A 16,371-nucleotide genomic window follows, 5' to 3' on the forward strand; every position below is an offset into this window, starting at 1 on the left:
TTATCTCAATACCATATTCCCGCTCTCTCCCCATACCTCTTGATGCCTTTTGAGTCAAGAAATCTATCTAGCTCATTCTTAAATATATTCAGTGACTTGGCCTCCACAACATTTTGTGGTAGAGAATTCCACAGGTTCACCACCCTCTGAGTGAAGAAATTTCTCCTCGTTTCAGTCCTAAATGTCCTACCCCATATCCTGAGACTGTGACCCCTCGTTCTGGACCCCCCAGCCAGGGGAAGCATCCTCCCTGCATCCAGTCTGTCTAGCCCTGTCAGAATTTTATATGTTTGAATGAGATCCCCTCTCATTCTTCTAAACTCGAGTGAATACAGGCCGAGTCGACCCAATCTCTCCTGATACGACAGTCCTGCCATCCCAGGAATCAGTCTGGTGAACCTTCGCTGCACTCCCTCTATGGCAAGTATATCTTCACTTAGGTAAGGAGACCAAAACTGCACACAATACTCCAGGTGTGGTCTCACCAAGGCCCTGTATAACTACAGTAAGACATCCTTGCTCCTATACTCAAATCCTCTTGCAATGAAGGCCAACATACCATTTGCCTTCCTAACTGCTTGCTGCACCTGCATGTTTGCTTTCAGTGACTGGTATACAAGGACACCCAGGTCCCTTTGTACATCAACATTTCCCAATCTATCACCATTTAAATAATACTCTGCCTTTCTGTTTTTCCTTCCGAAGTGGATAACTTCACATTTATCCACATTATAATGCATCTGTCATGTATTTGCCCACTCACTCAACTTGTCTAAATCGCCTTGAAGCCTCCTTGCATCCTCCTCACAACACAGGATCCCACCTAGTTTTGTGTCGTCAGCAAACTTGGAAAAATTACATTTGGTTCCCTCATCCAAATCATTGATATATATTTTGAATAGATGGGGCCCAAGCACAGATCTCTGCGATACCCCACTAGTCATTGCCTGCCACCCCGAAAAAGACCCATTTATTCCTACTCTCTGTTTCCTGTCTGTTAACCAATTTTCAATCCATGCCAGTATATTACCACCAATCCCATGTGCTTTAGTTTTGCACACTAACCTCTTATGTGGGACTTTATCAAAGGCCTTCTGAAAATCCAAATAAATCATATCCATTGGTTCTCCCTTATCTACTCTACTAGTTACATCCTCAAAAAACTCCAGTAGGTTTGTCAATCATGATTTCCCTTTCATAAATCCGTGTTGACTTTGTCTAATCCCGTTGATATTTTCTAAGTGTCCTGTTATTTTCTAAGTGTCTTGTTTACACATTATATGGCATAATGGCACAAAATGGTTCCTCCCATGTTCCAGTATTTTTAATTGTGAGATATATGGTTCTCTGTCAGGAATTAATGCATGTTCTCAAAAATGTCCGTCATTGTGTTCAGCTCATGAATTCCTCTAAGGGTATAGTCAGGATAAGAAGCCTGTGTTACAAGAAGTATACACAGGCTTTCCTGTACACTCATGGGAGACATCCACTGTGTGTTGTAGTAGTAAACCATATACACCAACAAAGTCATAGGTTTGATCCCTGAGCTGTACTGAGCCAGCTGGTTTGTACCAGGAACTATAACTGTTCTCAGTGCACCTCCTTAAGGTGGAGAAAAAAACAGCCAGCATTGCTGCTCCTGCCTTCCCCCCCACCCCACCACCTACCCAGCTCAAGTGTGCCTGAGTGTACTATGACAGGTGAGAATAGGGCTGAGCTCGGCTGTGGGCTCCTGTGGTATTGGAGGGCTGCTACTGCTCATGGAACCATATTCCTGAACGTCATCATCTTCAGGAAAGGGGAGAAAACTTGGGCGAAAAAAAAACATACACCAGACAAAAGCATGGCACAATTCACAGTTGGGGCGGATGAGTGTCAGGCCGTACTGTCATCATTTAAAACCAAGATCCTCTCCCCCATCACAGACTGAGACAATAAAATCTTCATTTTAATATTTTTATTTATTGCTGGCAGTATTCAGGTATGTAATGCCTGAAAAAATGCAGCACAACATTTGTGGAGGGGCTTTCGGCCCCCTGATAAAGCATGCATAGGAACCACTTAGGCAGGATTTCCTCCTTGTCTTCACTGGTTCCTGCTGGCAATGGGGTGGAAAATTGGACAAAGACCCTTGCCGCAGGGTCTCCATCCATTTCTGCCCCTGTATCAATTCCTACCCTTTCACACTTCCAGCAGCATTTGCACTGGAGCACAAAATCTCAGTGGAAGAGTTACTCTGCCACCCTGGTTGTTGTTCGCTGATCTGGCTGGAATCCTGTCTCACTGAGGACAAGACAGATAAAGTAATATTGAAAAAAAATAAACTGAGTTATTACGGTGATCTTAAAGACAGATGTAACATTGTATACGAACATACGAATTAAGAGCAGGAGTAGGCCATTCGGCCCCTCAAGCCTGCTCTGCCTTTTTGATAAGATCATGGCTGATCTGATGGTGACCTCAACCCTACTTTCCCCTCTACCTACTATTACCTTTGACTCCCTTGTTGATCAGGAATCTATCTAATTCAGCCTTAAAAATATTCAATGACCCTGCCTCCACCGATCTCTGGCGAAGGAAGTTCCACAGACTCACGATCCTCTGAGAGAAAAAATTTCTCCTCATCTCCGTTTTAAATGGGAGACCCCTTATTTTTAAATTGTGGCCCCTAGTTCTAGTCTCTCCCACAAGGGGAAACATCCTCTCAGCATCTACCCCTTCAAGTCCCCTCAGGATCTTATATGTTTCAATAAGATCACCTCTCATTCTTCTAAACTCCAGTGTATACAGGCCCAACTTGTCCAACCTTTGCTCATAAGATAACCCCCTCATCCCAGGAATCAGTCGAGTGAACCTTCTCTGAACCGCATCTAAAGCAATTATGTCCTTTCTTAAATAAGGAGACCAAAACGGCACACAGTATTCTAGATGTGGTCTCACCAATGCCCTAAACAACTGTAGCAAAACACCTCTACTTTTATATTTCATTCTCCTTGCAGTAAATCTCACCAGATGTCAGAAAAACAGGAGCAGATAGCAGTTAATGTCCATCCAACCCACAATTTATGTAAGTGCATACACGAGTGGTAAAACATTAAATTTAAGCTTGGGCCTAGTATAACCATCCAAAAAGAGGATGGGGAGTTGGGGGGGGAAGTTAATTAACCAACCAACCTGAAACTTCTGCTTTGAATTAACCTTGACTTTGGATTACATATCATAAATCAACAAGATACAAAATTAATTGCCATCAATGGTACACAGTTCCAAATATGTGTCAACAGTCTCAACTTTAGTAATTACTGTATTTTGTTTTGCCCGCAATGAATAGGTCACATAATCATGAATTAACCTATGGATATTAGGTTACTGTAACACAACATTTTTAGTTACTTTGGCCCTGATATTAACTGGGAACTGGGGAGGGTCCGGGGGAGACTGAAGAACCCGGCAAGGCCAGGAACGTGGAGGCGTGCCGAGGGCCTCATTAACATATTGTAGCCCCACCTCCTGCCCAGCAGCCGGACAAATGTACAGCCTGGCCAGCAGGCAGGAGGGAACACCAGCAGCAGGAGGCCGCAGCCGGGAACCTTTGAGGACGGTTCCCGGCACTGGGGGGGGGGGGGACGAAAATCAGGAGGGAGATCGGGGGGGGGGAGGGGAGGTCGGTGATTGGGAAGAAGGCTGGCAATCGGGGGGGGGGGGTGGTGGGGGGGGAGGCTGGAGATCGGGGTTTGGGGAAGCCAAAGGCTTCCTTGAGGGGCCTGGTGGGAACACTCCTGCTCTTCCCTGGCCCATAAGAAGTGCTAAAAGAGCTATTTGCCTTAGACAGCCGGCGGCTTCCACCTCGGATCAACTGCCGGCAATCCCACAGGTCGGGCCTTCCCCTCACTTTCTGTTAAATTTAAGTCGCGGTGCCGATGACTGTGGTATGGTAATTAGGCCCCCGCCTGTATTTTGCGGGAGCCTCGTCCACGGCCTGATTCCTCTACTTTAAAATTAAAGGGGCAGGAATGGGGTCAGGTTGGGGTCGGGTTGCCCGATCCTGATATTTTAATCCTCCCATCGACCCTCTCCCGCCCGTCAGGGGTTGGGGGGGGGTTAAAATCAAGGCCTTTAAGACAATGCTTTTCTCTCCATAATTTTTTGTGCATGATGTGCTTGGTCTTCAGTTTAGCCTCTTAATCTGCAGCTATTCCACTTCCTGGCTTTGTCTTGTCCTGGGCAGGTCTAACTCTGTCTGCTGCTTGTCAATCTAGAAACATAAGAGGACTGATTTTCCTGACCTTTTCCACTTGGGAACAGCAACTTCACTAGCCTCTGCCCCTGAATTTCAAGGATTTTTCTGCAGGGGTGGGGAAAGCAGAACTAGCCCTGTGTCGACTGGATGCCCCAACACAGAGGTGCCCCGAAAACATGGTGCTGTGGTCTGCCCCAGACCACCACCAATCGGTGGGTCCGCATGGAGTCCCTGGGCAGCCCAAAGAATGGAGCTGAACATTTTTTTAAAAACATCCCCTCCCAGGTTGTTGCAAACTTACTGGGACCTTCTGGCTGGCAATCTCCATCGGCAATCAGAAAGCCCCAATCTTTAAGGTCCAACAGGGAGCTGCAAGCCTCAGAGCTCTAAAACTGTGCTTTATGTTCCTGCCCCTTCCTGTGGTGCTAGGCCCTGCCTGGAGGCAGGCCTGCACCAGGGGTGCTTTCAGGCTACGAAATCTCTGCACTCCTGTCCAGCGCTGGGACGGGGACTGGGAGGGACGGTGGGGCGGGGAGGGAGGGGTGGTGGTGGTGGGAGGGAGGAAGATCTGCCCTCAGAATTTTTAGGATTTTGACCCAACAAACCTATCCCTTCATGATGGTTCGCAACTTTGCCTAACCACCATCACCATGTCCCTCAGCCCATTCTCTCTCATCTGTTTCTCCTGTACTGATACTCTCTTGGTACTTACCTTGTAGTATCTGCAACATTTTGCTTGGTGTTCATCTGACATTGTACCATGAACGGCTGAGTCTGGGAGAGAGCGTACACTAAGATTCTCTGATGATGCACAGAAGGCCTTGGTGCAAGAGGTGGAGAGAAAAAGGGGCATCCTGTATCCGCAGCGGGGCGGGAGGCCCTCCAGACATATGCTCAAGAGGCAATGGGAGGAAGTAGCGGATGAGGTAAATGCCAGAAGCATAGCTCCAAGAACATGGATGCAGTGCAGGAAGAAGTTCAATGATTTAACACGAGTTGTCAAGGTGAGTGAGTTCAATCTTCAAATGACATATCCTACCAACTGCACTGCTAGCCTCATCCACTGCTCAATTCACTACACTCCCATCACCCACCTACCAACAATCTCTTTCAATCAGTACTCAACCCTTCAATTCATATGCTTTACCTCACCCTCGTACACTTAGCACTGTTTAAAGCCTCATATCCACAACTCACAGTTCACACACACCGGCAGCTATTCAACCATGACAGCCACATTACCCAAACATCTTGAAGGACACTCACTGACACACATTCCGCTCTCTTGCAGGAGAAGGTGGTGCATAACAGGAGGCAGCAAGAAACAGCTGGAGGAGGACAAGTGTGCCTACATGTCCTCACCCCCATAGAGGAGAGAGTGCTGGGGATCATTGGAAGGGCCATTGCTGAGGCCGTGGCCACTGGCAGTGCTGGAGGGATCGATAATGAAAGTCTCCACATACCTAATCCTCCTTCTCTCTACCCACTTCAGCCTCATCCCATAATCTTTTCTGACTCACGTGCTGCAGATGGTGTGAGCACGCACTTCTTACTTTCTCCTCTCCCCTCACCACAGCCCAACCCTTTTCCTTTTGTCATTTCAGATACCCAAGAACTGGAACCTGCCCAGTCAGAGGAGGCAGAGGAAGAAGACAGTGATGATGCCGACACACCGTCACTTGATCTTACACTTGCAGCCACCAGCTCAGAGACTGACACTGCGCGTAGTTTAGCGGCTTGGATAGAGGAGGGATCTGCACGAGGTGAGACACCGGGCATAAGTGCACAGGAGCCAGGGTGGGGTGAAAGGATACCACAGGTACCAGCTCGCCGGAGGGCAAGGCTGCACATTAGTTCTGCTGCAGAGGATTCAGATGAGGGCTTCGATGGCCCAGGCTACAGAAGGCAGCTGATGGGTGTACACAACCAAATGCTTGGTGCACTGGAAAGCCTGCCAGAAAACCTGCGCACAATGTCAAGGAGCATGGAGGAGTCCAGCTCCAATTTGGTACAGGGTTTTGTGCAGAGCTTGGAGCCCATCCTTTTCCAACATGGAACGGGTGGTCACCTCCATCAGCGCACCTGTGGAACCCACCATGAGGCAGTGTCTGATGACCGATGTCACACCTTCCATTGCAGCCTAAACAGATTCTATCAAAGGCCTGACTGCTGCCTTGGAAGCTCAGACTGCTGCCGTCTTGGCTCTGGGTACCAGTGCCTGTCAGCCAGCCAACCCAGACTGCTGCAGCCCAGGCCGAGATGGTGTAGTCTGAAGCCAGGCCCTCTAGGCCCAAAGTTTCTCAAGGTCGTCCTCCAAGAGTGGAACGGGGCTTCCAGGGTGTCAGTGGTCCAGCAATCTGTTCTCCAACATAACACCAGGATTGCTGAGGCACAACCCCGGGAGAGAGGCAGTGGTTCCATGGAACAGGAAGCTGCTGTCCTCTCTCAGGATTACAGCATTCCTGCTCCCACCCCTGCCACTCCACCAGTGCCCTTGCTGTTGCCTGTCAGCTGGCCAGCCCAGACTGCTGCAGTCCAGGCCGAGATGGTGCAGTCTGAAGCCGGACCCTGTTGGCCCAGAGTTGCTCGAGGTCATCCTCCAAGGCCATCTACAGTCTCCTCAATTGAAGGTCAGCAGCCTTCCACCTCCTATGCTGCAGCCTTTAGGGAAGTACCTCATAGGAGCACTAGGAAAAGTAAAGGCAGCTGAAAGACAGGCATTAAGGGAATGCACAAGGGTGAATAGTCTCATTTTGTTTGCAATATTTCATGAGTTAATTTATAAATGTGGATTTGAATTTGCATTTTTTGGTGATTTTTATTTCTGTGATGAGCTGAGGGAGGAACCAAGGTGTAATCATAAAAAGGACGATTTGGTGGTCATGTGAGAGAGGAGAGGTAAGGAGTGTGGGACTGTTAGTGAATGGGGAGGTGTAATTGAGGTTACTGGTATCGCTCATTAATAATCTGATCATCTGGAGCTCTGGCAGAAAGGGACTATCTATGTTGTAGCCTCCCTTCCTCGTACTCCACTTCCTCTTGCACTTCCTCCTCCTCCTCCGCCTCTTCCTCCTCCTCTTCCTCGTGCTCCTGCTCCTCAGGTTCTCAGCTGAGAGGTAGTGGCAAGGACTGTTCCCTCATAATAGCCAGGTTGTGCCACAAATCTCGGTACCTGCTCAGCTGACTATTGCAGCATGCAGAGTAAGGAAATTATGACGTGAATTAGTGTACAATGCTGATTTTAAGGCACCGCTGCTATTTTGGAACTCCACGCTCCAGACTACGCTTCACACAACTGAACACAACGTTAAACAGCATGAAGGACCCCTCCCGCCAGCGCTATTTAAAGGGATTATGAAGTACTTACAAGTTAGTTGCTTGATTATTTCTTCTGGCTGCTGGTGCAATTTGCTGCAAAGAACACATTGAGCAAGTATTTGCTGTCAAAATAACAGTGAGGCTAATGGCACTCACCGAAATTTGTGTGTAAATGGTACAGCAGCTTGAGGCAAGGGGCAGATTTGTGGTTAAACACGGATCTCCAAAAGTTGCTGTCCGAGAGACGGCGCTCCACCGTCAACTTTGCGAAAAGGGCATCTCGCTGTCTGCCTCACCGTTAAAATGCAACGAATGGCGTGAAGTTGTTGTACTTTCGCGATAGATACGAATTAAACTCGCCACAGAAAGTTACGTCTTATCCATTCCAGTTGAAGTACCCTTTTAACAACATGATAAATGATAATTACTGCCAATCAACCTCTCTGGTCCTGAAAATCAACTATTACAAGTGAGGAGTCTCATTCCTTCAGGTATTAATTGTTGTTGGAGATTTTAAAAATGTAAAATTTTTAATTTTAATTTTTTTTTTACTTTCCCTTTTTGTCTCTTTCTGTACCTGATTTGACATTGAATTCACCCACTCTAATTTACATTTCCTTCTCAGACCTTGTACTGTTTATTTCTCAATCCTTCAATCTGATTGTTTAAGGAGATACCCAGTTGCTTGCCCTGTTCACTCAGGTCCCAGATGCCGTTTCCCTCGATGCGACGTTATCAGCTTGCACTTCCAGCAACTTGCCTCGCACAAAATTTAAAAACCTAAACGTGCAAGGGTATGTCTAACAAATGGCAGATGTAGTTAGACGTCCTCCTACAGCAAAATCTGGCCCAATGACATGTTCAACCACTTGCATGGTTTAAACATTTTACATGAATCTAAGCCATACTGATTTTGCTATCCTTAACAAATCACTGTACTAACCAAACTAACCAGTTGCAAAGAAGCTAAGGATCTGCAGGTAAGGCGATTTCTAGGATTACTGTGCATACATGCATAGTTATTCATGGCATAATGTCCTGGGTTCATTATGCAGTACTGTTACGGTCAATCTTCTTATAGCTCACATTGTTTTGCAGCTGGACGGTCATGCTTTCTGAAAATTGGTTGTTCTACAAGGTCAGATGCTGTAAGCTGATACAATGGTGACAAGTCATAATGGTGTTTGTAATGTTTAATGTTTGGGAACTAAGTGCACTTAATGGCATTTTAGTCTTATCTTAGTTAACACCTCATTATCCCTGTACTCAGAGCTGTAATTGTCCTTCAGTTTGAGGTGATTCAAAGGGACTGTAGCCCCAGGTCTATTTTTGTACTAAAGAACAGTGTTATGTAAAGAGAGCAGAAAAGAGAGTAAATAAGATGGATGGAGAACAGAAAGTCTTCTGATGAAGACATACAGGCCAACCTAGAAAACTAGCAAAAGTTGACCAATAGGCTCAAAAAAACTGATAACTCAAGACCACTTGTAAATGTACGCCTATGACAAGAAGGGGGTTAAATTGGGCCGTGTGTAGTGCCCGTTTTTTAGACGCTACGCAGACAACTAAGCCTCGAAAATGGGGTCCGAGATGCATGTGCATACTTCCAATGGGAAGTGCGGAGGATGCCATCTTGGTAAAGGGGTTTGCCACACTTGTAATCATTGATTTTCAGTGATGGAGAGGTTGATTAACACTTGTCACATTGTTAAAAAGGTACTTAGACTGGAATGGACGAGACTTAACTTTCTGTGGCAAGTTTAGTTCGTATCTACTGCGCAAATACAGCAACTTCATGCCATTCAATGCATTTTAATGGTGAGGCAGACAGCGAGATGCCCTTTTCGTAAAGCTAACAGTGGAACGGCGCAACTCAGACAGCAGCTTTTGCATATCCTTGTTTAACTGCGCCTCTGCCCCTTGCCGTAGCATTTGCGCATAAATAACGGCGAGTGCCATTAACCTCACTGTTATTTTGACAGCAAATTCTCGCCCAATGTGTTCTTTGCAGAGGAAGCTAGTAAAACTCAATCATATGTTTTTTTTGATTATATGATTCAATTTTTTAGACTCCTTGATAATGATGTAAAGGCTCAAAACCGCTGAAAATCAGTTTCTGTAAAATATGCTCAGAAAATATAAATGAGGTTGTAATAGAATAAGGATGATCAAGCTTTTAAAAGCTCAGGTAATAAAGCTGTTGTCAATATATATTAATTTCACATCAGTGCATCCTCATCTTTGAGCTACAGTATCTCTCCTTCATTTATGAGCAGTACAGTAACTCCAATTCTTATAATGCCTGCCTGATATGGTTAATAGCAACAAGGTTGTATTTGATGAAGTTTCATGCCATATTTTTGGTGAATTTCCTGTTCTCCTGCACTGATGTTCCCTGGTATAATTCATTCTTCCCTTTCCAGGTATTAATTTCAATTCTATTGAATAGATTACTGTACCATTTGATATCTGTAATGCTTTCAACTTAGTCATTTTTTAAAAATTCATATTTTGTTCACAGCAATATGTCTACTGATAAGCTAGCTTCTTAATCACACAGAAGGTTGTCACTGATTAGTTGGTGATAATGGTGTGTTAGTCCCTTCTCACTAGAGCATTTTGGGTTGAATCTTACAAACTGGCTAAAATGGTTACAGTGAAAGACCAAATTGGTCAGATAATTGAGGACACACAGGCGAGAAGCAAATGTTGGATAGAATATTTTGACGATCTATACAATGTACAGAGCATGGTGGATGAATTAGTTCTGGAGAAACTGCCCTGTACAAAAGGAGGGGAGTTGATGCTGGATTTATTGGAAGATGAAGTCAAGATTTCTATTGATAGTTTGAAAAAGAACAAGGTTCCTGGTATCGATAATATAACTGTAGAGTTGTTGCAGGCGGGTGAGGAACATACTGTGAAAGTGATGCAAAGGCTGTTAAACAAAATTTGTGAAGAAGAGCAAGTACCTGAAGACTGGAGAATGGTGACAATACCAATCTTCAACAAAGGAGACTAGAATGAATAAAGCAATTACAGAGGAATCAGCTTACTGAGTATACCCGGAAAAGTATTTACTAAGACACTGCAAGGAGAATGAAAAGATACATAGAGGTGGTACTGCATGAAGAACAAACTGGTTTTAGACAAGGACGAAGGACAATAGATCAACTGTTAGTGATAAGACAGATTTCGGAGAAATTTATAGAACACAATATCCATTGTTACAACAACTTCAGAGATTTTAAGCAGGCCTTTGACAATACATGGCGAGATGGTATCGGGCATGGCCTAAGGATGCATGGTATTCCTGAGAAACTTGACTGATAGAAAACATCTATAACAAGTCCCTGAGCGCTGTTAAAGTGGATAGGAAACTAACGGAATGGTTTAGATCAACATTTGGGGTGAGACAAGGGTGCACACTGTAACCTGATTTATTTAATCTAGTGCTGGAAGCAGTAATGAATCTTGCACTAAAAGCTGGTATTGGAGGAGTCTCCTTATGTGGCAAGATTTTAAACAGTCTCAGATTTGCTGATGACACTGACCTTATAGCAACATTTAAAATAGATTTTTAGAGAGTAACTGATAAGGTGTATGTGGAGAGTAGGAAATTTGGATTACATATTAACAAAAAGACGACAAAGGTCGTGTCATTTGGGAAGCATCACGAAAACGTACATATTCTAGTTTGAGGGGTTGTAGCTGAACAGGTAGAAAAGTTTGTATACCTTGGTGGGTTAGTGGCGCATAATGGGAGCTGTGAAGAAGATATCAAAAGAAGGATTGGATTTTCTGAAGCATTTTAAACACAGGTGCATCAGCCAATGTCACTCCTTCCAAGTAGTAATAAACCAATAGGCAGCGGTTTTACCGCTGTCATCCTGCCTCGCATAAATAATGAGGGCCAGACCAGAAAACTGGAGCAGGTTAGCGGCAGGGTCATATGGGTGGGTGGAAGTCTCACCCCACCACGACCCTGCCAATGAGAGGAGAACCCAACTCATAAGCTTTATGTCAATAATGCTGAAACAAATTGTAGGCTGGATTTCTATAATATCTGGGATCCTAGATGCTGCACCCTGTTCTATTGCTCATTGATACAGCAATATATCGAGCCACTTAGACTCAAGCCCAAACTGTCATCTTTCCAATTTGGAATCTAAACCTTTGCTAACAGATAAGGTGTGATTCCCCGATCTGGCACTCCCAGTGAGGAGTGCCGCTCGCAGGGAGAGCATCAGTCTTCTGGCAAAATCATAAAACTAGCAGTGCATTCAACTGTTACAGTAGAAAATAGAAAGCCATAGAATGAGAAAGGGCCATTCAGCACCTCAGGTCTACTCCTTCTACAGATCATTTACAGTCTACTCCATTATGGACTCTACCCAACACTTTTCAGCTTCTCAGAGAAACTGTTGTCAAATATGATCTGAATGCTAATAGATATCAAGCAAAACTTAAATCCCCTCAACACCCTGCCTCAACATCACAGAAACCACTTATGTCCCACAAAGTGGTATTGGGACGTTGTTGACATTGGTGCTCGCTTGGTTGGTCACTTGATAGCACTGCAGCATAAAAACCCCACGCTGGGTCTGACCTAGGAACAATGCAAGACAATGAATTAAAAATTTGGATATGGGGTTATAAGGCGTCCAAATTTGCAAACAATACTAAAAATAGAAGGTATAATAAAAGGCATAGTAAGGAATTCTGGGGACCAAATGAAGCTGCAAGGGATATTGATATGATGGTTGAATGCCCAAAAACGTGGAATACGGAAATCAATTCAATGGTATATTTTAGTATAAAAAATCAAAGCAGTTATACTTTGGGGGAAAGCTGGGTGATGTGGAAGAGCAGAGAGATTTGAGGGTTCACACTCAAAACAATGACAGCTGCACCTGAAGCAAATAAGGCCATAAAAAAGCTGATGGAATACTGGGTTTTATGGCAAGAGATATACAATATAAAAATCAAGATGTAGTGTTGAAACTATATAAAATATTAGTAAGACCACAGTTGGAGTACTGTGTGCAATTTTGGGTTCCACACATATGAAAGATATTGAAGTAATAGGGCACTGCACAGATTCACTAGGATGCTACCTGGTATCAGGAAATACAATTACAAAAAAAGACATTAAATATTGGGACTGTTTTCATTAGAATAGAGGAGTTTAAGGGGTGATTTGTTAGTATTTAACATTATGAAGGGATGCGACAGCTTAGATAGAAACAGACTGTTTCCAGTGATTGATGGTATGAGGAGTACTACACGTATGGAGGATAAATGCCAACATGGACTGGTTGAGCCAAATGGACCTGTTTCTATGTTATAATTTCTACATAATTCCATGTAAAAAAGTACTGGAAGTCGAGTTTCCGCTCGCTTCCGCAATTAATATCAGCGCAATCCTGGCGGAATCGGCTGCACCAGCGCAAAAGATCCAGGAATTTTAAACGTTAGTTACGCCCAAAACCATTTACGCTTTTGTTTTCTGTGATCTTTTACACTGGTTTAAGATTCAATTCGCCTGGATCAGGCCCCGCCCACAAAACTGGCCACGCCTCCTAGGTCAAAACTGCAAGTTTCCGCTGATTATGCTGGTTAGCGAAGGCTCTTCAAATTGCGCTCATTTTCTTAGGCGCACAGGCACTGGTAAGCACGTTTTAAATGTTTTTTCAAATCAAAATATATTTAATTTACTAAGAAACTGACTGGTGCACACCAATGAAACTAATAAATGGTTCAGTATAGTTTTTTTAAGCCATTTTCAGAGATTTTAAAACAGGTTGCTCACAGGTGGAAGACTGGGTACCCTTGATAAAAATGCTTATTTTTTGGTGATAAACTCATTTTCAGCTGTATTAATAAAACTGCACCGGGTTACCACTCTTAAATACATCAAGGAATATTTCTTAATGGAAAGAAAAATAAAGGGTATGATGTTAACTCGGAAAAACGGGTGTGGATTGGAGGTGGGGGGGCAGTAAAAATGTTAAAAATCTAAAACCCGCCTCCAACCCACCCATTTCTGGTTTTATCAGAGGTGGGATGAGGGCCGGACGACCAACCTGTGCTCAGGAGGCAGGTCAGTCAGTAAAAGCTTTCAAGGATGCTATGGGTCTCCATTTTAACAGCTTTTTTGTTTTTAACCTCAGGGGGCTGGGATTCCCAGGCCTTTTCCTTCACACCACGTGAGAGGAGGCGAGAAGGCCCAAAACTGCAGGTAAGAACCTTTATAGCAAAGCTTGTGCTCCCTGATGAGCAGGAGCGCTTCACTCAGGCCTAACAAGCCTACCTGCAGCGACACTACAAATGTGATCGACCGACCCCCCCCACGATCTCTGACATCCCCCCCACAATCTCCGACCCCTCCGCAATGATCGCAGCTCCCCCCATGATCTCTGACCCCCCCCACGATCTCTGACATCCCCCCCACCATGATCTCTGACCCCTCCGCAATGATTGCTGTCCCCCCATGATCTCCGATCCCCCCACGATGTCTGACATCCCCCCCAACAATCTCCGACCCCTCCCCAATGATCGCTGCCCGCCCCATAATCTCCGACCCTCCCCATGATCTCTGACCCTCGCGATGTCCACCGACCCCGACCCCTCGATGACCCCCAATGACTAAGCCCCCCCATTAACCCCGATGACTGAGCCCCCGATGACTGACCCCCCCAATGCCTGAGTTCCCCAATGACTGACCCCATCAATGACTGAGCCCCCTGATAACTGACCCCCTCCGATGACTGAGCCCCCTGATGACTGACCCCCCCCCCCCCGATGACTGACCCCCACCGATGACTGAGCCCCCTGATGACTGACCCCCCCGATGACTGACCCCCATCGATGACTGCGCCCCCAATGTCTGAGCCCCCCAATGACTGACCCCCCCCCCCGATGACTGAGCACCCCGATGACTGAGCCCCCCAATGAATGACCCTCCCCAGGTGACTGAACCCACCCCCCAATGACTGACCCCCCAATGACTGAGCCCCCCAGTGACCCCTGACCCCCTCGATGACCCCCAAAGACAGAGCCCCCCGACGACCCCCAGATGACCCCTGATCATCTAACACTTACCTGTTCGCGACCTCTCCTTGGCTGCTCTCCCGTCTGACTGAGAGTCAGCCTGTCAATTAGGCTGGCCTGTTGGGCGGGAAATGTAGAAAAAAAAGACGTCCTTACATCAAAATTGTAAGGACGACCGGGAAACCCGTGTTTCTGGGTTTCCCGACAGGAATTCCACCCCCCGCCCCTTCCCGGCTCCCTGATAAAACCATACCCAAAGAAACAATTACATTCTATTACGCTGCCCAATTGCGCTGGTTCATTGAAGATTTTATGTTTGTGATTATGCAAATGAATTTTATCGGAAACTTGAACTGTAACCTAACCAGTGCAATTTCGAGTGCATTTTGGACGCAATTTCCCAATTGCGCTCAAAGAGGAAACTCTATCCCTTTGAGTAAGTCACAAGAGGCAGTGTTTATCTTGACCTGGTGTTCATAAATGACAACGTACAAGAAATGGAAGCTGGAGCTCCATTGGAGGACAGTGACCTCAGAATGATCAAGTTTAACATGATCTGGGACCAAATTAAATATAAAACCATGAGCCAGGAACTTTAAAAGGCCTAAATTCAAATAGACTAATTGGTCTTACTTCAATTCCATGTTAAATGATGGAATTTATTATCAGGAGTAATCTTGAGGATTATCTAAACAACAGCAACCCAGCAAACAGCAGTCAACATGGCTTTAGAAGGAGAAGATCCTGCCAGACAAACCTCCTTGATATCTTTGAGGAAGTGATGACCTAAGTGGTAAGAAAGAAAGAAAGAAAGAGAGAAAGAAAGAAGACTTGCATTTATATAGCGTCTTTCACAACCTCAGGACATTCCAAAGCGCTTTACAGCCAATGAAGTACTTTTGAAGTGTAGTCACTGTTGTAATGTGGTAAGTGGTAAGTGATAAGCCCTACAATGTTGTGCACTTAGACTTCCTAAAGGCATTTGATAAAGTTCCACATGATTGTAATTAAGCTCAAAGCTGTAGGGATTCAGGGCAACTTGGGCATGGATAAGAAATTGAAGGATAGAAACCAATGGGGCACTGGATAGATGGTGGGAAGAAGTATTGAATAGTGTGCACCAAGGCTCAGTATTGGAACCACTGCTGTTTCTTATTTACATCAATGACTTGAATTCTGAAATTTAATGCAAATTGTCTAAATTTGCAGATAATACCAAATTAGGAGGGGCAGTGGAATTGAAGGAAGCAGCCCAGAAACTACAGAATGAGCTAAACAAAATATGTGAGTAGGCTGAAAAATGGCAGATTAAATTTAATGTGGACAAGTACAAAGTGTTGTACATAGAAAGGAAAAGTAAGTGACAGTATTGAAATACCTAAGGATGAGGTTGAATGAAACCTAGCAGTCCCAGTAAACTCGATACTCAACATGTCCAAACAATGCAGAGCAGCAAACAACAAAACCAATAGAACGTTGAACTACATAGCAAAAACAGTAGAATATAAGTTAGAGGATATCGTGATCAAACTATACAGTGCTTTGGTCAGACTCACCTTGAGTACTCTGTCCTGTTCTGGGTGCCATGAAACAAGTGTTGGAGGTAGTGCAGAGAAGAGCCATGAGGCTGATCCCTAGTGTTAGGGATTCGAGTTATGAGGAAAGACTGGAGGTACTTGGGCTTTTCTGCCTGGAAAGGAGGCGTCTAACAGACGGGCCTGAATTTGCTGAAAGCTTGTGCCACAGTAATGGCGCATCTA

This window comes from Heptranchias perlo, chromosome 1, assembly GCF_035084215.1.
Source record: "Heptranchias perlo isolate sHepPer1 chromosome 1, sHepPer1.hap1, whole genome shotgun sequence".
In the NCBI taxonomy this organism is placed as follows: Eukaryota; Metazoa; Chordata; class Chondrichthyes; order Hexanchiformes; family Hexanchidae; genus Heptranchias; species Heptranchias perlo.